This window comes from Triturus cristatus, chromosome 4_2 (genome assembly GCF_964204655.1).
Source record: "Triturus cristatus chromosome 4_2, aTriCri1.1, whole genome shotgun sequence".
Classification (NCBI taxonomy): Eukaryota; Metazoa; Chordata; class Amphibia; order Caudata; family Salamandridae; genus Triturus; species Triturus cristatus.
The window spans coordinates 220,901,666-220,929,094 of NC_140586.1; positions in this window are offsets into that span (position 1 = coordinate 220,901,666).

The window sequence follows — 27,429 nt, forward strand, 5'->3', positions numbered from 1 at the left end:
AAAGCACCTCCCATGGCTATCCTAAACACTATACCGTGCATAGCTTAAAACAAAAAATGTGCAGTAAGTGTGTTCTGTGCTAAAGTCGGCCAGGGTTAAGCCTGGAAACAAATACATTTGTGACCAACTGCTCTCCTGGCAAATCAAAGATAGTGTTTGGACAGGCTGGGGTTTATGTCATCTTGCTATATGAGGAGGAACCCGGCTCGGCTGGCAGCTTTAGGACAAATTGAAGCAGGCTGCCTGCCCCACCTCCCTCCTACACACAGTGGGGGCATAGGAATGTGCAATGATAGAACGAGAGGGTGAGCCAGTCATAAATATCCTATGTGACCTTCATCTGAAACTTCGGGCTTCATCTGAAACGTCGTACTGAAGCCATTCAGGCAAAAACAGGTCATTTATGTGCAAAAACCATATCTCACTGAGCAGACAGTGCCGTCTCGGACCCAAAAATCACATTGGTATAGAAACTCTAGCCCATGACTGCACGAGGAAGGTAGTGACGGCATGAAATACGACCGCCTGGCATCATCCAAGGTTATTAAAATTAGTGTTTTCTTTTATGAGAGGTAGAGCGGGACTAAGCGATGGGCTGCAGAGCATGTATAGCGCTACCTACGTCACATTACAAGAACTTACTTGCACATCCCCGAGGAAGGAAAACAAATGGTGTGAGGTTGTTCCCCGTAGCAGCAGCAACTCGTTGGTCCTGTGGGGATTGGAGCTGCCAGTTTAATGGCTGGGAGCATGCTCATAGTTCAGCACTGCAGCACCCACACGCAACAGAAGAGCACTTCTCGGACCATTGGCCAGGAGGTGTGACTTTACACCACCGCATAAACCGCCAACTGAACGCTGCAACGACTCTTGTTTCAATTTCTTCTGTAAGATTGACTGCATCTAAGTCAATGACACAAAAAAGGACTGTAAGGCCAACTCCCTTTTGATTGAGATTGTTGAAAGAGACAAGAGACGAGGGATACGGGATACAGATGCATTAGGGCTCAAAATGATTTGCAAACTGCACTGTGGTCAGAGGCACGGTAGAGTCTTTGAGAGTCACTCGAGTGTAAAGCGGTTGTATAGGTAAGTGTGTGTAAGTACGTAAAATGGTAGAGCAGACTTCCGGTAGTTCTGTCTCACAAACATTTCCTGCCAAAAAGAAATTCTTTTTTCTAAAGCACTCACATGCACCAGGCATCCCAGTTGCTCCTCTTATCTCAGGAATGCTGGTGGTCGGTTTGCTCAGTGTGCATGTACACCTGATCCCGGCTCTAACCGTGAGACACTGGAGGAGATAAGAAACACGTTTTTTAAACAACAGATATAAACTTTATCAGAACAGCTGCTGTCACAAGCGAGTGCCGCTGAGAACGAGAGGGAAGGGAATTGGCTGAGAATGGAGGAGGGGTGTGGAGATGAGAGGCTGAGACAGGAGAGCTAGTTGAGGAGAAGCAACAGTGAACAGTGGGAGGAGGATGTTTGGGGACAGGAGAAGAACTAGCTGTCGGGTGAACACGTTTGGAAAGGCAATAAACACAACAAGCTTAAAACATGAGCCTGAGGCAAATGAACATAGACTCACATAAACAAGCACGGCAAACCTTTAATCAAGCCAACGAAAACACGAGCAGAGGCTGGCAAACTAAAAAAAGAGTGCTCACAAGGGTGATAAATAACATGGAGAGTAAGAGCACATGCAACAGGGGCGGTCCTCATGGGAGGTTACAAAAGTAGAAAAGGAGGGAGTACTAAGCACGTTAACCATAGAAAAGCAAGCATTTATGAAGGACAGTACGAGGAACCAATGAAAAAGATGGGCAGTTCTTAAAGCCCATATTCTAGGTACACCATGTCTCGGGGGGACAGCGCATGTGCTGCCCAGGCAAGACCTAAAAAACAAGCATTTACAATGCAATGGTCTCGGCAATATTATAGGTAGAGCTATTGGTATTGCCCATTATTTTTTTATTATTTTTGTATCCCTAAATAAATGGCATTGTCATTTCTATTGGCATTAGCTTTTTTTTTGCATATGTGAAACCTATTGCATTAGCAGAGAGAGAGTGAGGTAGTGAGATAGAGAGAGAGAGAGAGAGTGAGGTATTGAAATAGAGAGTGAGGTAGTGAGAGAGAGTGAGGTAGTGAGAGAGAGTGAGGTAGTGAGAGAGAGTGAGGTAGTGAGAGAGAGTGAGGTAGTGAGAGAGAGTGAGGTAGATGGAGAGTGAGGTAGATGGAGAGTGAGGTAGTGAAAGAGTGAGGTAGTGAGGTAGTGAAAGAGTGAGGTAGTGAAAGAGTGAGGTAGTGAAAGAGTGAGGTAGTGAAAGAGTGAGGTAGTGAAAGAGTGAGGTGGCGAGGGATGTTGTGAGGTAGTGATATATAAGCATAGTGATGTTGTGATGTAGTGAGATAGAGAGAGAGAGGTAGTGAAAGAGTGAAAGTGAGTTAGTGAGACAGAGTGAGGTAGTGAGATAGAGAGTGATTGAGGTAGTGAGTGAGAGAAAGTGAAGTTGTGAGCTAGAGAGTGAGGTAGTGATGTTTTGAGAGAGAGAAGTTGTGAGGTAGTGACAGCATAATTTATTTTATTTTTATGGGAATGTCTTGCAACAATTATTTTTTTTTAAAATAACTATTGCACCAGCTAGTGAAGACCAGACCTACAGGCTTTGCCAATGTCTGTTTTAGATTCAGTGTAAATATCGTGCTACGCTTCTTTTCAAGATGTCCACCATTTTCTCTCCCAGTTTTCTGCTACACTCCGAGTACTCGGGTTAGAAGCGCTGATGTTTCTCTACGTCAGAGAAAATGTGACTTTAGTTTATCAGTTACAGCTGGAGTCCAGGAACTGCAAACATTCTGTACTCCAGGCCGGGGTTTTCTGCCAGCACCATACTTCATAGTAACCGACACCACTTCGAGTGCGGGAGCACAGGAGTGTGCAGCAAGAGGTCCAATGGAAAATGAAAACATACTTCACCCGCGTGAACTTTTCTAAAACGTCTCTTCTCGCACAGATATGCAGAAAAAAGTACCACGTCTGTAGCACGCACTAAGTTGAAACTGTACACGGAATCATATGCGCAGGAGCCTGAATGTTTGACTTTTACGAGTGCAACACAGCAGCCGGGTTGTGTTCCTCGGACTCAGCCGCCAAGATCCTTGGGGTTTCCCGTGTTGTTTTTCACGCGGACCGCTGTGTTCTGCTCCACCTGGTCCCTGCTTTCGGAACTTTTCTCTCTTGAGCCGTCACTGCCTGCAGGCCAGCTATGACCAGGTGTTCCGGGCTTCCGTGCAGGAACCCGAAAACCTATGGAGCGAGGCAGCTGGTAATATCACTTGGTTTAAGCCATGGACTAAAACAATGGATAACTCCAGCCCGCCTTGCACCAACTGGTGAGTATCATTATGTCTATAGCTCATTTGTGCATATTAACAGTTTGTCAAATGTCCAGCGGCAGTTCGGGGGTGCTCTTTGTGCAATAATAGACTGTGCAATGCCGCATTATATAAACTCGTGTTCCTTCATGACCGGCAACCAATAAACTACGTATGTTACTACAATCTATCCAGGGATTTTATGCCATGTTTAACGTGTACTGTTAAATCAACTTCTCGTGAAAAACAGATATATTATGTAAAATAAAGCGCGCCAGAGAAGCTTTCCGCTATGCAGGTGGAAAAAAACGCACCTGGCTGTATTTGAGAGAAGTGTTGATTGCTTTCAAAGGGAATTGTGTATTTTGATGAGTCTAATGAAGAAAGAATGACGAGCATGCCGTGGTAAAGCCCCGAAGCTTAACATAGACAGTTGGAGCACTACCTGAACCGGAGACTCCACGCAGGAGCCAGCGTGGGAGTCTGTAACCAACACCATCTCCGGCGGGATCACTGCGAGTCCGGGGAAATGCCAGCTTCGAAGGCACAAGGGGGAAAGGCGTCCAAAGCACGGTGCGGATCCCGATAGCAAAAAAATGGCGGATGGAAGCTTCCGAAACTTTTTCGGATTCGGGGGCGTGTTCCTGCTGTTCGAAAAAGGGCGTGGCTAAAAAGTGGAAAGAACAGCAAAAACACGCCCCCGAATCTGAAAAAGACGGAGCCTATTTGGAGGGACGGCTCTCTCCTCCAATGGCTGGCCTCCGTTTAGGAAGCCAGCCAATGGAGGAGAAGCAAAAAGAGAGGCGGGCTAAATAGCCACTCTAGAAAACATTAAATCTTCCGACTTCCGGTTCTGCCTTCGGCAGACCGGTAGTCCTCGACCTAACAAACACAGGGGGAAGGAGAAGGAAAAGAAAGACGGCTAAACCTTCACAAAGGGAGAAAGCAGCAACCTGCAAGAGAGAGTTAAAGAGGCAGGGAGCGTCTGGTAGTGGATTAAAGAGGCATGATGTGATTCAAGACTACACAGTTAATGCAGCCACATTTAATAGCACCAGCTGCAGGTTCCTGAGAAGAGGTTTGGGCACTGGCACGTATTCTTTTACAAATAAAGCATTAGCTCCACCCATAGTCTCTTTGCCTTGTTTTGGGCAGATAGCTGGTTTTGCGGCCTAAAGACAGCTGAATATTGCCTCTGATCATCATACTTTTTTAGTGGGCACTATTCCTGTTTTTCTTGTTTTTTTAATGAACAGGCATGATTTTATCTAATTTATTGCTTAAACCCATGTTTAACGAGCATTGACAAAGTGGCTAGAGCTGGCATTTTCTACAGTGAAATGTGTTGGTGGAATGAGGATGCCGATGTGTGTGAACTTTGTAAGATTGTCAACCTGAAGAGGGTCCCTAAAGAAGGATCATGCCTTTGATTGCTGGTAGTTTCGACAGCAAGAGCAGGGGATAAAATAAAAACAGAGTTGAAACTCAGTATTACCTTCCTGAGCAAGCATAATGAACACTGGTTGAAGGTTCGAGAAGCAACCTCCTCTTCTCTGGGGGTTGCTTTACTTTTAACGGGACAGAGTTGTGACTTTCAGTATTGGTGCACTTTCAGTGGGACAATATGGGCACTTCCCACCAGGCCTGCCACACTTTGAATGAGGCAGAAGTAGAAATACTACAACTAAGTGTTAAGTGTCTATGCGGTACTTTCTTGCACGTCTTAAGGCTGTTGCATTTTGGCTAGGATAGTAAAGACACTCCATATCACAGCTTTTTAGCGTTGCTGCTGTATTTTAAATGGGAGGGGCTAGGCCAATTTTTGGGGCATCGTGAATGTCAAAGCAATAAATACAGATGCTTTTAAATTCTGTATCTTGCCACATTTGCTGTGCTTCAATGACAGAGGTCAAATGTCAGGCTGTGCCTTCTGACAAATGAGTGCTTATGTTTGTTTAACATAGGGACTGGAGTTTACAAACTCCTCTCACTCTGCAGGCAGAGAAAGAAAAGAAAAGGGAATTATGTGACAATCTTACAAGACTACAGAGAGTGAAAAATGGAAAGGCTGTAGGATGTCATTTTTGTAACACACAAGAAAATGTAAATATCTGTAGATGAACTGTACACATTCAGCGGTTCGGGAAGGAAAAATGAAGCACCTTTTTTGTAATTGTGGAGAGTGATGGAAACAAAGATTTTAATAGGAACAGAACAAATCAAAACACTTTTACTTGAGGCACGAATGATAAACATTCACTGAAACCCAATTACATTATCTTTTGTGTGCAGTGTAGTTTTATCAGTGAAACTATATGTCTATGCAAATTTAGTGGCCATTTCAAGGGAAAATGGGGTGTTTGTAAATGACAGTGCGCTATCACATGATTCTCTATTTACATAAAAGAATCACCTGACTCGTCCATTAAAGCTAGGTGGACCACAAAAATTTGTCATGCTAAAAAGTGGGTAGCGGTTCTAACCTGTTCGGTGCTCATGACGAGCTGGGCTCGTCATGGCATACAGTCACCGTGTGCTCATGACGAGCCCAGCTCGTCATGACACCCACCCATGGGGGAAGCGTTCCCCCCGTGGGCGGTCGATCTGGGTTGTTTTCCTGGGGAAGGCAGGGGAAGAACTTCCCCTGCCTCCCCCCGCCCCCCCTCCACGTCATCAATGACGTCAGCGCACGAGGCGCGCTGATGTCATTGAGGTTTCCCTTGGATCACCGACGCGCAGGAAGCCCTAGGACTTGTCTGCTTCCGCTTAGGGACTTTTTATTCTGATCAACTGACTCTATTTAACTTTCTTGATAGAAAACGACCAGCAGAGGTCAGTAAAATACCAGAATCACTTCAGCATTCTCTAGTTTTCAGTCCATAGAAATTGTCTTCCACGAGCACCCATAGACAATAATATTTTTTTTAAATCTTGTATTTTCAGTGATATGACCACCGAAGGCCCAGATTTTATATTAAAAACAGAGCTTTGGACTATACCATTTCCCGCTGAAAGGCAATATTTCTCCCCGTGTGTTCCAATACTTGGCGTGTCACGCAGTTTGGTGCTTGCTTTCCTTCCATGTCAAAGAACAGCAGATGTTTCAGGGCGCAGGCTAATGTGCTGCATAGCTAAGTACATATAAGGTCCCAAAGGCGAGACCGATTGCATTGCAAATGCTTGTTTAATGTAGGGCCCACTAGGCCACCAGGGAGTTATTTGTGGAGAGTGACCCCTTGAGCAAGGGTCACTCTCCTTTGGGGTCAATATTTGTGGCTGTGTCTGCCCCGCAGTGGGCCAGATCGCCATGTTTTTAAAAAAAATTGGGCCCACTAGACCACCAGGGATTTTTTTGTGGGGCGTGGCCCCTTGGACAAGGGTTGCTCCCATTTGGTGAGCATTAATTTGGCCGTTTCTGCCACCCTGAGGGGCAGATCGGCTGATTTGTTTTTTTGTAGGGCCACTAGGCCACCCAGGTATTTTGTTTTATGTAGGGGAGCTGCCCCTTGGACAAGGGTCGCTCCACTTTATGGGAGGATGATTGTGGTCATTTCTGCCCTCTTTGGGTGGCAGAATAGCAGTATGTTTTTAGGCCCATCTGCCCTCTAGGAGGGCAGAAGCCACTAGACACCTGTTTTTTTTATTTATTTTTGTATTTGGGAGTGGCCTCAAGGGCAAGGGTTGCTCCCCTTTTACGGGGGTGAATATTTTATTTATACTCTTAGGCCCACCTACCCCTTAGCTTGGCTGGTGGATTGTGTGTGGACTGGTGCATTATTTGCATATGTGATTTTAATGTTTTATTCTCCTTTTTATTCTAGTGTAAAGCTTTTGGTTCCTGTTTGCGATTTCAACAGTGGTGTTCTGCAGTTTTGCGCAGTTGCATTTTTTTGGTAAGAAAAACATTTTTGTTGTATTTTCTCCAAATGAGTATTTTTGTCATGTATGAATTAATTTTTTTGTAAGTGGTGTCATAATGGCAGCTTATTTAGTTAGTGTTTTGCGCATGGAATTCTTTGTGATGTGTTTTGCATTGTCTTATGTGTAATTTTCTTTTCTCTTTCTTTTTTAGTGGGATATTGTTGATCCATACAGTGTCTGTGCAGAGTAGGTGCTGGTGAATTTAGCTGCTTCTGGCAAGTGAGTGGTATCGTTTTGGAGTATATAGGTATTTCTGATAAAGGTGCATTTTGTTTATTACTTATTTTACAAAGTGTTTGTTGTTGTTGACTTGTTTGACAAGTTACTTTTATTAGTAAGCAGTATGGCTAGCCGTAGAATGACTGCTCAGCAGGTGGTTGGTATGCTTCTTGAATCTTCCTCTGAGCAGGATTATGAGACTGACTGTGCGTCTGAGGGAGAGGAGGGAGGGGAAGATTCAGGCAGTGAGTTTTCTCTCCACATGGAATCATCGGATGATGAGGGTACTCTCAGGCAGATGAAGCTACTCTCAGTGCGGATGAAGTGCCTGTTTTAGAGGAGGATACTGCTGTGCCGATGGTGCAAGAGGCATCTGGATTGCAGCCTGAGGCTGCTAGGCTTCCTACTGGAAGTGCTGGACTCTGGGTTGATCCAAACATTGTGCAGCCGGTGTTGCCTGCCTTTAGTGGTGATGCAGGGTGTAGAGTGGATTGTGAACATTTTTTGCCTATACAGTTTTTTAAGTTGTTTATGGATGATGTATTTTTGGGTGAGATGGTTGAGCAGACTCATTTGTATGCTGAACAGTTTTTGAGGGACAACAGTGAAAAACTTAGGCCCCACTCTAGAGCTACCCGGTGGACTCCCACAAATTTGGAAGAGATGAAGAAGATTTTGGGTTTGACTTTTTTGATGGGTTTGATAAGGAAGCCGTCCATGGCTTCATATTGGTCTACCAGTCCCTTGATGGCAATGGCCATATTTCCTGCAGTTATGACTCGTGATTGGTATTTACTTTTGCTATGGATGATGCATTTTGTTGATAATTCTTTGGCGTTGCCACGAGATCACCCTGAATGTGACCATCTTTTTAAAATTTGGCCTGTTCTTGATCACTTTGTAGATCGATTTTCAGAGATCTATTGATGAGTCTTTGGTCTTGTTCATGGGCCGTTTGTTTTTTAGGAAGTACATCCCTAGCAAGAGGGCACGCTATGGAATTAAGCTGTATATGTTGTCTGAGAGTAGGACAGGATATGTTTTTAATTTCCGTGTGTACACTGGTAGGGATTCCACTATTGACCCCCCTGGTTGTCCATCCACTTTTGGAGTTTCTGAGAAAATTGTGTGGGATCTTGCTAGAGGACTGTTTAACAGAGGCCACTATTTGTACCTTGATAACTTCTACACTGCTGTGCAATTGTTTAAGGAATTGGTCAAAGTGGACACTTTTGCTTGTGGCACAATCCGCTCTAACCGTAAAGGTTATCCAAAAGAACTTGTTTGCAGAAAACTTCAGAGGGGACAGTGCAGTTCCTTGCATAGTGATGAACTACTAGCTGTGAATTTGTGGACAGGAGGGATGTGTGCATGCTGACTACCATCCATGATGAGAGTACTTCACCTGTGGCTGTTTGGGGTCAGATTTCTGAAGTGCGCAAACCTGTGTACATTTTAGACTACAATAAGCACATGGGTGGTGTTGATAGAGTAGATCAGAGGTTGGAACCTTACACTGCTATTCATAAGGCTTACGTTTGGTATAAGAAGTTGGCCATCCATCTCTTTAATTTAGCAACTTTCAATGCTTTTGTTGTGTTCAAGGAGTGTTCTCCTGCATCAAAGTTGACTTTTGTTCAGTTTCAGCAATCTGTGGTGGGCAGCCTTGTTGCTGTGGAACAGGCAAGTGTTCCTAGAGTTGGAGTGGTGGAGGATGTGGCTCGATTGAAAGATCGCCACTTTCCTGATTTCATTCCTCCCACATCCTCAAAAGACTTTCCCACTAGGAGATGTAGATCTGTTGGCGAAGAGGTACGCGGAAGGAGACTCGTATGTACTGCCCCGAGTGTCCTTCTAACCCTGGGCTTTGTGTCCCTGCTTGTTTTAGAGCGTACCACACGCAAAATAATTTTTGGGAGCATCCATGAGTGGTAAAGTGAACTGCCTGGTCTGTATTCTTTAAAAAATTCTGTTTCAAGGTTGGCATTAGTGCAATGTATTTAGTTTCAGATTTTGTGTTAGTAGATTTGTATCTATTTGCAATTTGTTTGTGTTTTTATTTTTGTCTAAAATAAATCCTAAATGTGATGGTGGTGTGCGTGGACTGGAGCTTGGCTGGCGGTGTGCGTGGACTGGTGCTTGGCTGGCGGTGTACGTGGACTGGTGCTTGGCTGGTGGTGTGCCTGGACTGGCGCTTGGATGGTGGTGTGCGTGGACTGGCGCTTGGCTGGCGGTGTGCGTGGACTGGCGCTTGGCTGGCGGTGTGCGTGGACTGGCGCTTGGCTGGCGGTGTGCGTGGACTGGTGCTTGGCTGGCGGTGTGCGTGGATTGGCGATTGGCTGTCGGTGTGCCTGGACTGGCGCTTGACTGGTAGTGTGTGTGGACTGGCACTTGGCTGGTGGTGTGCGTGGACTGGCGCTTGGCTGGCGGTGTGCGTGGATTGGCGCTTGGCTGGCAGTGTGCGTGGACTGGCGCTCGGCTGGCGGTGTGTGAGTAGTGACTTGCTGCTGGTCACTACACACACTGCTAGCTGAGTGCCACTCCATGCAATCCATCAGCTTGTGTGGTTGCTGTGTCAAGACTGTGGGTGTGTGAAAGTGATGGGCCCTTGAATGGCGCTGTCTGCTGGTGTGAGTGTTGTAATATGATGGGCCCGCGGCTGGCGGTGTGAATGGTTTTGTATGTGTCACACGTATGAAAGGTGTATGAATGGCCTGTAAAGAGGTTGGTGCCTTGTCGTGGCTTTACAGCTCACGAGCTGTGAGTCAATGGTTCAGTTTCTCGCCCTTTCAGTTATTAACAGTGCATTTCATTTTTGTGAAATCACTTGCTAATACAATTGTATATACTGAACCATCACTCACCCTCGTGCCAAATCCAACCAGTATGTGTGTGTGCTTGAGGATTAGATGGCTGTGCAGTTATATTTGTCTTTCTGAAGCAGGGTGTACCTTGTCCCTTTTTGTGAATGTTGTAATGTGTTGTTTTTGTGCCTGGTGGTGTGAATGGTCTTATGTGTATCACGTATGAAAGGTGTGTGAATGGCCTGTAAAGCGGTTGGTGCCTTGCCGTGGCTTTACAGCTCACGAGCTGCGAGTAACTGGTTCTGTTTTTTGTCCATTTAATTATGGACAGTGCATTTCATTTTTGTGAAATCTATTGTTAATAAAATTTTATATACTGAACCATCACTCGCCCTCGTGCCAAATCCAACCAGTATGTGTGTGTGTTTGAGGAATAGATGGCTGTGCAGGAATCTTTGTCTTTTTAGTTTCTCTGCCAAGGTGTACATTCCATCTAAGAATAACCTACCAACTGTAGATATTGTCATAAACCCATGGGAGTTCATGGTGATCTCTCTCTTGTGAATTCCCAAAAGTTATTTTATCCACAATGTCCTGCAAACCGCAAAATGTCTGTCACATTTTCCTTGCATTATTGTGCCGAAATTCTCACGCTGTAGAAACAAACAACTAATTATGTCAAAACTATATGGTTTTGCAAGAGGGGGTCACCTGTGTTTTTGGCCCCGTGCTCGGCGGGGTGGTGGGAAATTTGTGTGAGCCCGGAGATGCCACAACTTTCCCACACAAAAATGTGTGAAAAAAGTGATTTTTTTCAGCTAAAAATGAGGTTTGCAGGGGATTCTGGGTAAGGAAACGTTGGGGGATCCACGCAAACCATACCTCCCTGGAAGCCCCCTGGTGGCTACTTTTCAGAAATGTGTGGGTTTGGTAGGTTTCCCTAGATGGCCGCTGAGCATGAGGCCAAAAACCCAGGTGACCCCCCCTTGCAAAACGAGGTGGTTTTGAGATAGGCAATTTTGATGTCGCCTCACTACGTTTTTGGCCCTTGCCTGTCGCGGATATTTGGGCCTCCCACACAAGTGAGGCACCATTTTTAGCGGGAGACCTGGGGGAACGCTGGGTGGTGGGAAATTTGTGTGAGCCCGGTGATGCCACAACTTTCCCACACAAAAATGTGTGAAAAAAGTGATTTTTTCAGCTAAAACTGAGGTTTGCAGGGGATTCTGGGTAAGGAAACATTGGGGGATCCACGCAAGCCATACCTCCCTGGAAGCCCCCAGGTGTCTAGTTTTCAGAAATGTGTGAGTTTGGTAGGTTTCCCTAGGTGCCGGCAGAGCTAGGCACTTTACCAAAAAAGGGTCATTTTTCACTGCAAAATTGAGGTGTGACCACGTTGCGTTTTGCGCCGTTTCCTGTTGCGGGCACTAGGCCGACCCACACAAGTGAGGTACCATTTTTCTCGTAAGACTTTGTGGAATGCGGGGTGGGTGGAAATTTATGGATCCACACAGATTCCAGAACTTTCCACCACAGAAATGTGGGGAAAATGTGGTTTTTTGGACAATGTTTTAGGTTTGCAAGGGATTCTGGGTAACAGAACCTGGTGGGAGTCAGTCAAGTCACCCGATTCTGGATTCCCATGGGTGTCTAGTTTTAAAAAATGTATAGGTTTGCTAGGTTTCCCTGGGTGCCGGCAGAGCTAGGGTTCAAAAACTACAGCTAGGCACTTTGCCAAAAAAGGGTCAGTTTTCACTGCGAAATTGAGGTGTGACCACGTTGCGTTTTGCGCCATTTCCTGTCGCGGGCACTAGGCCGACCCACACAAGTGAGGTACCATTTTTCTCGTAAGACTTTGTGGAATGCGGGGTGGGTGGAAATTTATGGATCCACACAGATTCCAGAACTTTCCACCACAGAAATGTGGGGAAAATGTGTTTTTTCTGACAATTGTTTAGGTTTGCAAGGGATTCTGGGTAACAGACCTTGGTGGGAGTCAGTCAAGTCACCCGATTCTGGATTCCCATGAGTGTCTAGTTTTCAAAAATGTATAGGTTTGCTAGGTTTCCCTAGGTGCCGGCAGAGATAGGGTTCAAACACTACAGCTAGGCACTTTGCCAAAAAAGGGTCATTTTTCACTGCGAAATTGAGGTTTGACCACGTTGCGTTTTGCGCCGTTTCCTGTCGCGGGCACTAGGCCGACCCACACAAGTGAGGTACCATTTTCTCATAAGACTTTGGGGAACGCGGGGTGGGTGGAAATTTATGGATCTACAGAGATCCCAGAACTTTCCACCACAGAAATGTGGGGAAAATGTGGTTTTTCTGACAATGTTTTAGGTTTGCAAGGGATTCTGGGTAACATACCCTGATGGGAGGCAGTCAAGTCACCCCATCCTGGATTCCCCTGGGTGTCTAGTTTTCAAAAATGTATAGGTTTGCTAGGTTTCCCAAGGTGCCCGCAGAGCTAGGGTTCAAAAACTACAGCTAGGCACTTTGCCAAAAAAGGGTCATTTTTCACTGCAAAATTGAGGTGTGACCACGTTGCGTTTTGCACCGTTTCCTGTCGCGGGCACTAGGCCGACCCGCACAAGTGAGGTACCATTTTTCTCATAAGATTTTTGGGAACGCAGGGGTGGGTGGTAATTTGTGGATCTACGCAGATTCCAGAACTTTCCACCACAGAAATGTGGGAAAATTGTGGTTTTTCTGACACTTTTTTAGGTTTGGGAGGGATTCTGGGTTACAGACCCTGGTGGGAGGCAGTTAAGTCACCCCTTCCTGGATACCCCTGGGTGTCTAGTTTTCAAAAATGTATAGGTTTGCTAGGTTTCCCTTGGTGCCGGCAGAGCTAAGGTTCGAAAACTGCAGCTAGGCACTTTGCCAAAAAAGGGTCATGGTTCCCTGCGAAATTGAGGTGTGACAACGTTGAGTTTTGCACCGTTTCCTGTCGTGGGCACTAGGCCGACCCACACAAGTGAGGTACCATTTTTCTCGGAAGACTTTGAAGAACGCGGGGTGGGTGAAAATTTGTGGATCCACGTAGATTCCAGAACTTTCCACCACAGAAATGTGAGGAAAATGTGTTTTTTTGGACAATTGTTTAGGTTTGCAAGGGATTCTGGGTAACAGAACCTGGTGGGAGGCAGTCAAGTCACCCCATCCTGGATTCCCCTGGGTGTCTAGTTTTCAAAAATGTATAGGTTTGCTAGGTTTCCCTAGGTGCCGGCAGAGCTAGGGTTAAAAAACGACAGTTAGACACTTTGCAAAAAAAGAGTACATTTTCACTGTAAAAATGTGGTGTGTTCACGTTGGGTTTTGAGCCATTTCCTGTCGTGGGCACTATGCCTACCCACACAAGTGAGGTACCATTTTTATCGGGAGACTTAGGGTAATTCAGATTTGTAAAGCAACTGTTATTACCTATTGATTTTTGATGCATTTTTGCCTTCCAAATGAAAGACATTGTGTAAAAAATAAGTCATTTTGAAAAATGACCGATAATTCTCATGCTAGTATGAGTATTCCCAATTTCGAAAATGTGCAAATATGTACTGTTTCTAAACTCTATAATTTGTTCCCATTTCAGAAATACATAGCTGTCCTTTCCCACAATAATTGCTATATACCCGGAACATAATAAAAAAAGATTGCAAATTGCTGCTCAGTTTTTGACTCTGGGTTCGTCGGGTTCTTGGTGAACCTACAAGTCCTATATATCCCCACAGCCAGGAGGGTCTAGCGGATGTAACGGTATATTGCTTTCAAAGAGCTGTCATAATTAGAAGACGTTACAAGTAAAAACGTTGACACAAAAGGCTGTTTTTTTCAACTAATTTTCAATTTTTCCTATATTTAACTGTTAGTTTCTACAAAGAAACCTTGATGGATGTACACAAATGACCCCTTGCTGAATTCAGAATTTTATCTACTTTTCTAAAATGTATAGCTTCCAGGATCCATTATTGCTTTCACACCCATTTCTACCATTAACTGGAAGGAGGTTAAAAGCTCAAAAAATAGCAAAAAAAAGGCTATGTCCCAGAAAATTGCCAAAACTGTGTAAAAAATGTTGGTTTTCTGACAAAAGTCTGTCATTCCCTAAAAGCTGGGAAAATGGTGATTTCAGCTCCACAAACCCTTTTTTGATACCATTTGCAGGGAAAAACCCAGACGCTTTCATTTGCAGCCCGTTTTTCCCCCCAAAAAAGAAATGTTGCTGTATTTTGGCTAATTTCTGGGACCCATCCAGGGGAATCCACAAACACTGGGTACCTTTAGAATCCCCATAATGTTGGAAGAAAAGGACGCAATTTTGGCGTGGATACCTTCTGCGGTCAAAAAGTTACAGGGGCCTAAGCGCGCCCTATCCCAAATAGCCCGAAAAAGGCTTAGCACCGGGGGGAAAGGCCTAGCAGCGAAGGGGCTAAAATGTTTGGGAACAACTAGTCTAGGCACTTTAAACCCATGTCCCTTCTGTGGAACAGTTTCTGCTCTTCCGAGCATGAATGTCTTGTATACTGAGCCCGTTTCAGAAAATCTAAGCAGAACTGCCAGGCCTTTTGTGAGGTCTTACCAACTTCCTCAGCAATGCTGCTATCATTTGAATGGGACTGAGCTGTCACTTTTCACAGGGGGTGCTACACGTGTATTGGGACACTACCAGAACTTCTCAATCATAGCTGCCATCCTTGTAGACTGACAGTGAAAGAACTCATCAGACAGTATTTTTAACAGAATAGTATCAGAAGGTCTCAGGAGGATTGCTTTATTTTCCACAGTACAAGACTGAGCACTGTTTGCAGCCTAAGCAAAGAGACCAATATAAGAATGGACATGAAGTGTGGGAGTCTTTTATGGACTCCTGAGCAGGGACCATGGATAATAGCCCACTGTCACAGTTTGCACCTTTGCTAGCTTTTCTAACACACGGGACAATTACAGCACATGCAGCTGTGTGCCAACCTTCTCTAAAAAAAAACACATGACAGGCACAGCACAGGTAGCGTTGTTTACTTCTCTGACCCACACAAGCAAGCAGAACACAGGGAGCAGTGGTGCATTTTTCAGACATTGCAGGCATAGTAAAGGCAGAAGCAGGATGTGCTCAGTTCCACGAGGAGAGGGAGTAGTTAATGTCTTTCTCTTCAGTTGTACTTTGCTCTCTAGTTAGGCATTTCTACCTTCAGAACTATGCGCGCCTGAATGTACAGACAAACCCATTGAGGAGCTCCCATGCCCCACATGAGCCCTGGTGAAACCTCTGTAGTATTTCCAAGCCTATGTGCAAACAAAAGTTAAACATGCATTGGCAAAGCCAATAGGCCCTGTGTGAGATCTGTTGGCTTTCTCAATGTTTTAAGCCATTGTGTACAACTATGGTACAAAGGATTATTATATTATAATATAATATATCATGATATAACATATTCTATAATAATATTATAATATGATGTATGATAACTTTTGATGGCATGGTATGTCATTGTATGGTATGGCCTGTTATTGTTTAGTATAGTATGGTATGATAATCTTTGTTACAGTGTACACCTTAAGCAGTGACTGAGAAGAAGCACAATAGGAGCGGCCAATGAAGCAAAAAAGTACTAAACAATGTAATGTTTTTTACATGCTGGAATGTTCTATTCAATCCGTAACCATACAAACATAAACCAATTTAAAACACAGCCGTTTTTTTGCTTAAAACATTTCTAACATGCCCAAGACATCCTATAAATCATATAAAACATACTGAAAAAACACAAGCCATAACATACTATATAAAGACATACCGTACCATACCATACTATTCCCTACCATACAATGACAGACCATACAATACCATACCAAACCACACCGTATCATACCATATGATGACAGACCATACAATACCATAAAATGCAATGACAGGCTATACCATACCATACTATACTATACGATGATAGGCCATACCTTACCATACAATGACAGACCATACCATACTATAATATACAAGACTGGCCATATCAAATAGCTGGGCTTGACCTGAAAGGGCCACTGTTCCAATGAAGTGCGGACCTTTCAGAGTTCCGGGGAGTGAGACTCCCATTGAAGCCTCTGACAGCTGTCAGAGCCGCAGTGAGACTCTGCAAGAGGTATTAAAGCCGAACATGCGTGCAGTAGTCAGTGAGACTGTGGGAGGGCGAGACAAAGACACAGCTAAAAATGACTCTGCGCAGACCGCAGTCAACACCGGACACTCAACACTGCATGTGGCTGCGCTTTGTTTACTTCCCCAAACAACCGTCTATGGTGTGTTTATATTATTTTTGTTAAGAGCATCAAGCGGGGCTACCTAAGACAGCTCAAAACATTCTATAGCTTTCTGATGAATCTCGTGGTCCACTTTACGGAGAGAGTCGTGAAAGAGGTGGCTCTGGAGAATGGCATAGGGTGACGAAGCCTGCACCATGCCAAGTGGTCATACCAACCCACATGGAGGAAGTATATATTTTTGGATTTTATTTGTGTTACATGTTGTTTTGCTGGGGCGTAACGTAGGCGTATGCAGTGCAGGAAAGGCCCCACCCATCAGGGGGCCCACTTTCAACACAAGGCTATGAGTGTATGTCTGATATGGTACTTTCAGGGGGCCCCAAGCCACATTTTGCAGAGGGGCATCTTCAGGTTTCCTTACACCACTGCTTTTCACCAGTTACTTGGCATCCGATGGCTTCGGATGAATGTGTCCACACAATCAGTGGCATTAGCTTATAACAAAGCCTGTAGCACATTATCTGTCATGCAATCTACACAGGTCCAGAGTAAAGACTTTAACACCCTAGGCTAAATGATGTTTTAGCGTTCAGGCACTCCCCTTTCTCTAGCAACAAGGCATTTTTTAAGTTCTTTAGTTGCAACTAGCACCCTCTTGTGGTCACCTATGGTTGAGCGATAAGGTAGCTGACTACAATGGCCTTTCCCGCCCGCAGGTTGGAGAATGCTTGTGCAGTAGTCTGTGGATATGTTATGGGCATTTCACTGGAGAGTGCCTGCAACCAGACAGCACGATTGCCTCAAAGGATAATAGAGGCCAAATGGTGAACACAGAGAGAAAGGAGAGGCATTTGTCTATTGCAAAGTACTGTTGTATTGTACTGGAAGGATGTATCGTTTCTCAACTAGACGATAACCACCATCGGTGCTTGGAGAAAGTTTGAGGGCTTTCTAGGCATTTAGCGCCATTACCATGAAACCAGACAATGGTGAAGGAGGTGATGCAGTTTAAGTGGCCAGCAGATCTCAAGCATAAAGTATACTTTTGTGACCTCAGCCCAAAAAAACAAAGCCTTGATTATTTTAAGGCTATCTGATTCCTTCATGTGTTTAGTGCAGGAAACTGCAAAAGATCCTAGATATTGCCACATGGTCACAATCAGATGACAATCGACAATGGGTTACCCTATAAGATGGTGGACATCCAACTAGAACCAGGCCTGATGGCAAACAGTTGTTAGAAAAAGCCTGTGGGCAAACATAGGCAATGCTTCAGAATATTATAGAACACAGCCAGAGAGCTGGACTAGAAACCAAAATTAGCCATAACAAAAAGCTCAACCCCGCTCCCCTTTGCAGGTGGTCACAGCTAGAATCGGATAATAGGGCGTTGCTGGCTTATGGTAGCCCATTCTGCTCCAAAAGCAACCTCTTGACCTGCAGCCCGCCAGAAAAATGCCACAGTAGCAGAATGGCTTGCTCAGCCCTGCATAGCCACAGTGTTCAGTAAAGGAAAAGCTGGTCATAGCCACTTACTTTCCATACTCACGCAGGCTACCGTTGAGAAAGAGTTGGTCATTAAAGGTGGTGCAGACTCAGAAAGTACCAGGCTCATTAAATGGGTGATAACAGGAGGTAGGCCAAAGTGACCTCTGTGCAAATACAGGAAGTACTTCAAAAATTCAAATCAGTCCCACCCTGTTGTTCATTCGTATCCCAGTGCAGGCAAAAACGTAAGCCGAGTCCAGCTGCCAGCAGGAAAGGTTGTGTTCCCAGGAGCTATCAGATACATTACCAGGCCGCTCCCAGGGAGTAGGCCCTGGCGGACCCATGCCCAAACACTGAAAATGTTTCAAGGGATTCTAGAGCCTTCCACGGCGCCCCCACCAAACCCGCGAGGGAGACGGTCAAGGACGAGGCGGCGGCAGCAGGGGGTCCGAGCAGCCTCGCGGTTGCTAGGCCGCACGCAGGAAGTGGGCCTTAGCGACCTGCTCCCAAACACAGGAAACGCTTCGAAAGAATAGCTCTGGCCTCGCGACCAGAGCCGCCCCAGCTGGAACAATAGGAAGAGGGAGGAAAGAAGAAAAAAGTGGCGCAAATATATGTATATATATAAATATAAAAAATAGCTGAACGTCGGCCAAGGTGCCCTGTATTTTCTTCTGCGGCCTCTGAACACAATGTGGGTTTGGGTAATACATCCTCATAAGGAAGCCGGTGTCTTGCGTGCCTTGCGCTTCCTCGAGGGCGCATTGTCTGCGCGCGGAGAGAATGCCAGGGCTCGGGTGCGCATTGTTCTTGCAAAACAATGCAGCAAGCGGCCCATGGCATCTTCCCCACTGCCAACACAGCCAGCCCTACTCTTGGGGTGCGCTACTCGAGGGTAGGCAGTCAGGGGAGGGAAATGAGCGAGACTCCATTACAGAGAGAATACAGATAGCGATCAGACTCCATCACAGAGCATAGAGCTAGTGATCAGACTCCATTACAAGGCATTGAGCTAGCGATCAGACTCCATTACAAGGTATAGACCTAGTGCTCACACTCCATTACAAGGTGTGGAGCTAGTGATCAGACTCCATTACAAGGTAAAGCGCTAGCGATCAGACTCCATTTCAAGGAATAGAGCTAGCGATCAGACTCCATTACAGAGCATAAAGCTAGTGATCAGACTCCATTACAAGGCATAGAGCTAACGATCAGACTCTATTACAGAGCATAGAGCTAGCGACCAGACTCCATTACAGAGAGAGCTAGTTAGCAAATCGACTCCATTACAGAGCATAGAGCCAGTGATCAGACTTCATTACAAAGCATAGAGCTAGTGATCAGAGTACAGAGCGAGTGATCAGACTCCATTGCAGAGCATAGATCTACCGATCAGACTCCATTACAGAACATAGAGCTAGTGATCATACTCCTTTAAAGAGCATAGAGCTAGTGATCAGACTCCATTACAGAGCGAGCTAGTTAGAGATCAGACTCCATTACCAGAGCATAGAGCTAGTGATCAGACTCCATTACAGAGCATAGAGCTAGTGATCAGACTCCATTACAGAGCGAGCTAGTTATTGATCAGACTCCTTTACAAGGCATAGAGCTAGTGATCAGACTCCATTACAAGGCATAGAGCTAGTGATCAGACTCCTTTGAAGAGCCTAGAACTAGTGATCAGACTCCTTTAGAAGGAATAGAGCGAGTGATCAGACTCCATTACAGGGCATAGAGCTAGCAATCAGACTCCATTACAGAGCATAGTGCTAGTGATCAGACTACATTACAGGGCGAGCTAGTTAGGGATCAGACTCCATTACAGAGCATAGAGCTAGTGATCACAGTACAAAGCGAGTGATCAGACTCCATTAAAGAGCGAGCTAGTTAGTGATCAGACTCCTTTAAAGAGCAAAGAACTAGTGATCAGAATCCATTACAAGGTATAGAGCTAGTGATCAGACTCCATTACAGAGCATAGAGCTAGTGATCAGACTCCATTACAAGGTATAGAGCTAGTGATCAGACTCCATTGCAAGGCATAGAGCCAGTGATCAGACTCCATTACAAGGTATAGAGCTAGTGATCAGACTCCATTACAAGGTATAGAGCTAGTGATCAGACTCCATTACAGAGCATAGAGCTAGTGATCAGACTCCATTACAAGGTATAGAGCTAGTGATCAGACTCCCTTACAAGGTATAGAGCTAGTGATCAGAGTACAGAGCAAGTGATCAGACTAATTTAAAAAATAGAGAGCCGATTATTAAACTCCTTTACACAGTATAGAACCAGTGATCAGACTCCATTCCAAGGCATAGAGCCAGTGATCAGACTCCTTTACACAGCATAGAGCCAGAGATCACACTCCATTCCAAGGCATAGAGCCAGTGATCAGACTCCATTACAAGGTATAGAGCTAGTGAGCAGAGTACAGAGCAAGTGATCAGACTAATTTAAAAAATAGGGAGGCGATGATTAAACTCCTTTACACAGCATAGAGCCAGTGATCAGACTCCATTCTAATGCACAGAGCCAGTGATCAGACTCCTTTACACAGCATAGAGCCAGTGATCAGACTCCTTTACACAGCATAGAGCCAGTGATCAGACTCCATTCCAAGGCATAGAGCCAGTGATTAGACTCCTTTACACAGCATAGAGCCAGTGATCCGACTCCTTTACACACCATAGAGCCAGTGATCAGACTCCATTCCATGGCATAGAGCCAGTGATTAGACTCCTTTACACAGCACAGAGCCAGTGATCAGACTCCTTTACACACCATAGAGCCAGTGATCCGACTCCATTCCAAGGCATAGCGCCAGTGATCAGACTCCATTCCAAGGCACAGAGCCAGTGATCAGACTCCATTCCAAGGCATAGAGCCAGTGATCAGACTCCTTTACACAACATAGAGCCAGTGATCATACTCCATTCCAAGGCATAGAGCCAGTGATCAGACTCCATTCCAAGGCATAGAGCCAGTGATCAGACTCCTTTACACAACATAGAGCCAGTGATCAGACTCCTTTCCTTTACACAACATAGAGCCAGTGATCAGACTCCTTTACACAACATAGAGCCAGTGATCAGACCCCATTCCAAGGCACAGAGCCAGTGATCAGACTCCATTACACAACATAAAGCCAGTGATCAGACTCCATTCCAAGGCATAGAGCCAGTGATCAGACTCCATTCCAAGGCATAGAGCCAGTGATCAGACTCCTTTACAGAGTGTAGCGCTGGCAGTCAGCATTGAGTGAAACTCCACTCAAGCATTTGGCCCCGCCCTCAGGCATCACCCTTAGCTTTACCACCTCTTACCAACCAACTCCCCTACAATCGAGGTCGAAGGAAAAACTTCGATTTCAACTGTGCCAATATTGTTTTCCTTGTTTCACCTTTGAGGATCATCCTAGCCCATGATACTGCAGTGATGGGGGTGGGGTGAAATCTTGGCACCTGCACTGTACAGATGTCTCCTTCGAAAATAACCCCAGCTGGAATCTCAGTGGAATTTTTCGCTCTGAAACCTTGACATACCTGACGCCATAAATCAAAAAAATATGTATTTTTTTGTTTGCTGGTGGGAGGGGCGGATGACATAGAAAAATAGGAACATTATTGGAGGCCGGCGGGGCCTTGTGAGGCGCTGCCCCGACTCGCTCCGGGAAATAAAACGTTGCCTGGCGCTTGTGTATCTGGGCCCAGGACTCAGCCGGTAGGTCGGGTTACCATTTTTTTTTCTTTCTAAACCAAAAATGAAAAGAAATACGTTTTAGAACTGTTGGTGAAACGTGTAAAATCTGCCTTTAACAGGAGGCATGTGAAAATGGTGCACTTTGAGAGTCACTGTGTAAACACGGCTCACAGGTAAACCTAGTGTTACACTTGGCACAGATCACCATGTTGTGAGCATTCTGCAAAGATAACTGTTGTTAACTTTTAGCATTGATAAACCTGGTGTTAACGCAGTCAGTTAACCCCAATATCTCCGCAGTTAACAATTCTCAAGAAAAACTCGCTTGTTTGAGACTAAAGCTAACCCTGGAATTAACCCTCAGCTGTGATAGTTCTGGTGTTTACACTAACCACTGATAACCCGTGGGCTTATAACACCTATCACTGATGTTAACATAGACCATGGCTAACTCTTCTGTCAACAATTAGAACTGTCAGCCCTCCTGTTAACTAGTAGCCCTGCTGTTAACACATAACATGGATAATTCAACAGTTAACACTTACCACTGCGAGCCCTAGTGATAATGCATCTCACTTATAACACGGCTGTTAACACTTTGAGAGCCCTAGTGTTAATATGTCTCACTTATAACACGGCTGTTAACACTTAGCACTGATACCCTTCTTGTTAACACAACACTTTTGTTAACCACTTGCACTGTGAGCCCTAGTGTTAATACGTCTCACTTATAACACGGCTGTTAACACTTTGAGAGCCCTAGTGTTAATGCGTCTCACTTATAACACGACTGTTAACACTTAGCACTGATACCCTTCTTGTTAACACAACACTTTTGTTAACCACTTGCACTGTGAGCCCTAGCATTAACACTGAGCGTTGGTAACACTAGTGTTTTCACACTTTGTACTGATGATAACATGAGTGTTGATGCATCTCAATGATTATACTAGTGTTAACACTAATCGATGATAACATGGGTGTAAGCACTAGAAATACTAGTGCATCCCCTTAGCACTGACAGACCTTGTATTAGTAACTGGGGCTTACAGCTCTGGTGTTAACACTGAGCACTGAAAACCTTCATGTTAACATCCAGCCTTGGTAACATGTAGCATCGATTTCTATCCTGTTAAAACGTAACCTTTTCAGGTAAACTATTAGTACTTGGCACTGATAACACAAATGCTAACACTGAGGACTGATAGCCCTAGAGTTAACATTTAGCACTGTCCCCTTTAATATTATGACTTATCACTAGTGTTTACCATAACCTTGAGACATTTTTAACAGTAATTACGTTTTGGAATGTTTTCTGCACCAGAATTTTCAATGTAACTGTAAGACCAGGTGTTTTTTAATCGAAGTCAGTTCTAGAATTTTGTATTTAAATTTACTGCTATTTCTCACTGAAAAGTTTGTGGAAGAATGTTTCAACATAATTTGTAACATAACATAATTTGTATATCTAAACTATAACTCAAGAATTCATGAGGTTGCAAAACGTGTGTACCACTTCAGCCTGGACAAGTCTGCTTTTCATTCATCCAGAGAAAGGAAGGAGCCAATACCCTACTTACACAACAAAATCATCCATTTGCAAGCTTTTCTGACAGGCAGATTGCCGCGCCCTCCAACTGGCATTTTTGAAAACTCACAGGGAAACTCAGGACTGTGTGCAGTTTCTGTAAAACCTAACAAGATAGGCCATACATTGTTAAGATTTTGAACAGGCTCTCTCCTTCGTTTCTCAGACTCAGAAAGGAGCTGGAAACATTTATCCTAAAACAAAAAATTCACACCCATCACATATGATAACCCTGAAGCTTTCTTCCCACCAGTGCTTAATTTGAGTCGGTGGTTTCCGGTGCTCGGCACCGGCACTTAATTGCCGGTACTTATGACAGCTGCCGCATGGTGGCGCTGTTTGTGCAATTTAAAGATGAGCAGAAAAACAGTTGTTTGCTAGTTCAATACACATAAAAAAAAACAAATTCCTGCCACCAAGCCATTCTTAAAGCTTTGGCGTCCTGGAATAGTCTGAATTGTCACAGCAGTGTGATGGTTAGTAGTAGTGTAAGAACAGTGGCAATGTGTGGTGCAAACTGCTGTGGTCTCCTGACGAGGGCCCCGGCACTTATGTTTTTTTTTTTTTACAAATTAAGCACTGCTCCCCATGTGGGCTAAACGATAAGAGGACCCCCACAGCCATTGTAGGGAATCCCTTACTCTGTATAGCACCACTTCTCTTGCAAGCAAGATTCCTGCTTACTCTACATTTTAAAGTGCCAAGATGGTAGCATGCTCTGCAGCCCTCACACACACAACATTAAACACATCACAAAACACCACATTAAGAAAGGCCTCCTCAGCCAACAGCTTATCAGCGCCATGCACTGGTGAACTAGTATACTACTAATCCAAACATCTGCTTTGGTGTTTTGAAGTGAGTAAGAAAGCACTATAGAGGGCTTGGCACCAGCCAAGATGGCCGCATAGCAAGAAAGCTCCATGCAATCCCTGGTCGATTCGCCCAAACTCCGGCATTAATCAGCCCAGAAGAGCACAGAACACCGGGATGAACCTGGTAATGTAGTGACCCCGAAAATCCTTGCGGCGAGTAAACGGCGAGGCCGAGGCATGCACGTCACACAGCTGAGCGATCGGTAGGCCGAGCGCAGTAAGGCACTGCTGGTAGGCTACAGAAAGGAAGAATCTGGAAGAAACAAGGGAGTAGAAAGAAACCAAGCCGGGCAGAAATACTCACCCAATAGAGTACGAGACCCCTGGGCCTTGCACTGGAACGAAAAAAGGCAAAGCCAAGCTGGCCCACAAAAATCAGGAAACGGTTGGGTCATTAAGAGACTAGGTAACAAGTATAAAGAAGAACTGAAGGGAAACTGATAACAGCAACTCAAGGGCAAACAGGGCTGCGTTTCGCGACGAGGGGAGTAGGCCCAGATAAACAGAGTCCAAGTATCAAGAAGCAGGTGAAGAGAGGGATTGATCCTCGCGATGCCAGCGACATCAAGAACCAAGGGAGCCTAGGACTCGGGGTACCAACTAACCAAAAGATTGAAGCAACCGGTAGGCCAGTCCACATGCGGCCAAAAGTAGCACCGGTCCCCCAGAGCAATAGACTGGACAAATACACAGTCCTTAGTCAGAAAACAGAGCCTCCTTGTCATCAATACAAAGCAATCAATACATAACAGTCAACGTACCTTTCACACTGCAAGGGCGATAATGGACAGCACAGATGTGGTCACAATAATTGAGAGAAAAAATAGTTACATCAAGATAATTTATTATCAATTTCATACATAAAAGCTGTGAACACAGTACTATATATTGTCATATAGCTATTTTAGGAAGCAATGACAGTATAGACATATCAATACACAATAAAAAGCATCATCAAAGAAAACGAAACAAAAAATATCGTAAAATGTGAGGTTAGGGACACCATAAAAAGGACAAAAATAGTCCTATTGACAGAGGAAAAACACCAAACCAAAAACTCATTAATTGTGACCCTAGTCAATATTACTTCCCATTCAATATGTCACAAAGAATAATAATCAGAGATTTTGTGTGGTTTCCTCGTATTAGAGCATCGACGCGTTTCGGTGGGCTATTAGTTCTCGGCCAACACCTTCATCAGGAAAGATTAACATAAAGTCCCAATTGTAGTTACATTAAAATCAACGATCTGAAAAAACATAACATAACACATTTTTAGTTACTTATAGAATCTATTTGTTCTCTCAATACATAGACACACATACGGCTGTCCAACAACTCCACAATTGCATCAAACAGACCAACAGCCAAGCAAATTTAGTATGCAATTCTATTTGTGCTTGTAGTGGAAACTCCACTTCGTGATGCTATACAAGATCTTTGTTAATAGCATATGGTGCTTATGTGAGCGCTACCCGGTCAAAGTGTTTTTACACAATACTTTAAATATATTCGTGGAAACCCAATTTAGCTATACTATAGATAAGCCAACTAATTTGTCTTTGAAGTCTGTGGTGGCACTGAGTAAGAATCCTTACATAAGCATCTTATCAGTTGGGTATCTATGCACTGCACTTTAGCTTCAGTACCATTGCTTGTATTCTATATCAAGTTGTAATTCATTTACATTCATAGAGGACCAACTACCTTATTAATATAAGAGGCTGTATCCATGCAAATATCGCCACTGAGTCCTTCTCTCTCAATCGGCGGTTAGGATCAGTCAATCACGGTAGGTTTATAAGCACCTAGTAAGTGAAGACATGACAACTTCCAATATTCCGTTTTAAACAAAAGTCACACTATAAGGAAAGATTAGTTCCACTTAGAATTACCTTGGATGTATCTGCAATGAGTCTAAAAAGACTTCACGACACAAAAGTTTCTCTATTTAGGTAATATCCTTATATCTCCCACGCAAATGTTTTGGCACCTATTCAATGAAAATGAGTTCCAAGTTAAATTGATACATTATCGTACATGTTATAAGTAGTCATTTTGCGTACCATTTAGATCTCATAGGATTTTAATGGAAGATTCTTTTTGTACATTTTCAGATTCGTAGTCTTTGAGAAACCGGATGCTTCTTGATTATTCAGAGCTTTAGGCATTCATATATGGTTCTTTCCCGGGTAATTTTATTACTACCCCAACTATGTCAGAACCCACCATATTATCGAGACTTTATGTGTCTCTCACTGCATAGGAATCCCTATCGATAATATCTGATAGAATCTATCAGATATAGTCAACAGCGCCTGCTGTAAAAAAAAAATTTCCTATTAAACATTGCTCATTTACCTTAGGCAGCTTTCTTCTATTTATTCCCTGCTGCACCATCCAATGTTGGTAAAAGTTATATGTTCATGCAAGGGTTCGATGCACGATAACAGCACTACGGAGAAAACAATTATGTTTCAGTTTCAATCGAAATGAACCTTGCTATAGCAAAACAGATTCTGGCCCTTACTCAAAATTACAACTCAGGCTACCTCTCGTCATAACTGACCACCGTTTTACTGTTATGATACGTACACACAGCCTTCTGTGCCAATACAACCAAACCTAATTGGAAATCGAGGAGTATATATACTGTATGGCTCTTAACGAGAACATTACTTCCGAGGTATCACAGACACGTTACCCACTCTGGCCAGACCTTCGTAAATGTCACCGCCATCTTGGAGGTGTCGAAAAAAGGGTTCAATGCCCTATATTTTTTAAGCGGGTGATGTTTTTATCAAGAGCAGAAAGAAGACCATTAGACCTGCAATCGCCGCTGTTTAAGCGAAAAAGTTTTTTAACATTGCTCATTTACCTTTGAAAGCTTTTTGCTATTCGCTCCCTGCTTCACCATCCAATGTGGTTAAAAATTATTATATTCAAGCCAGGGTTCGGTGTAAGATAACGGCTCTACGGAGAAAACAATCATATTTAAGTTCGAATCGAAATGAGCTCTGCTTTAGCGACACAGATTCTAGCCTTTACTTCAAATTGCAGCTAAGGCTATCTCTCATCAAAGCTTACCTCCGTTCGCCTGTTACGGTACGTATAAACAGCCTTCTGTGCCAATACAGCTAAACTTCATTACAACTCGAGGAGTATATATATGGTATGGCTCTTAACGGAAACAGGT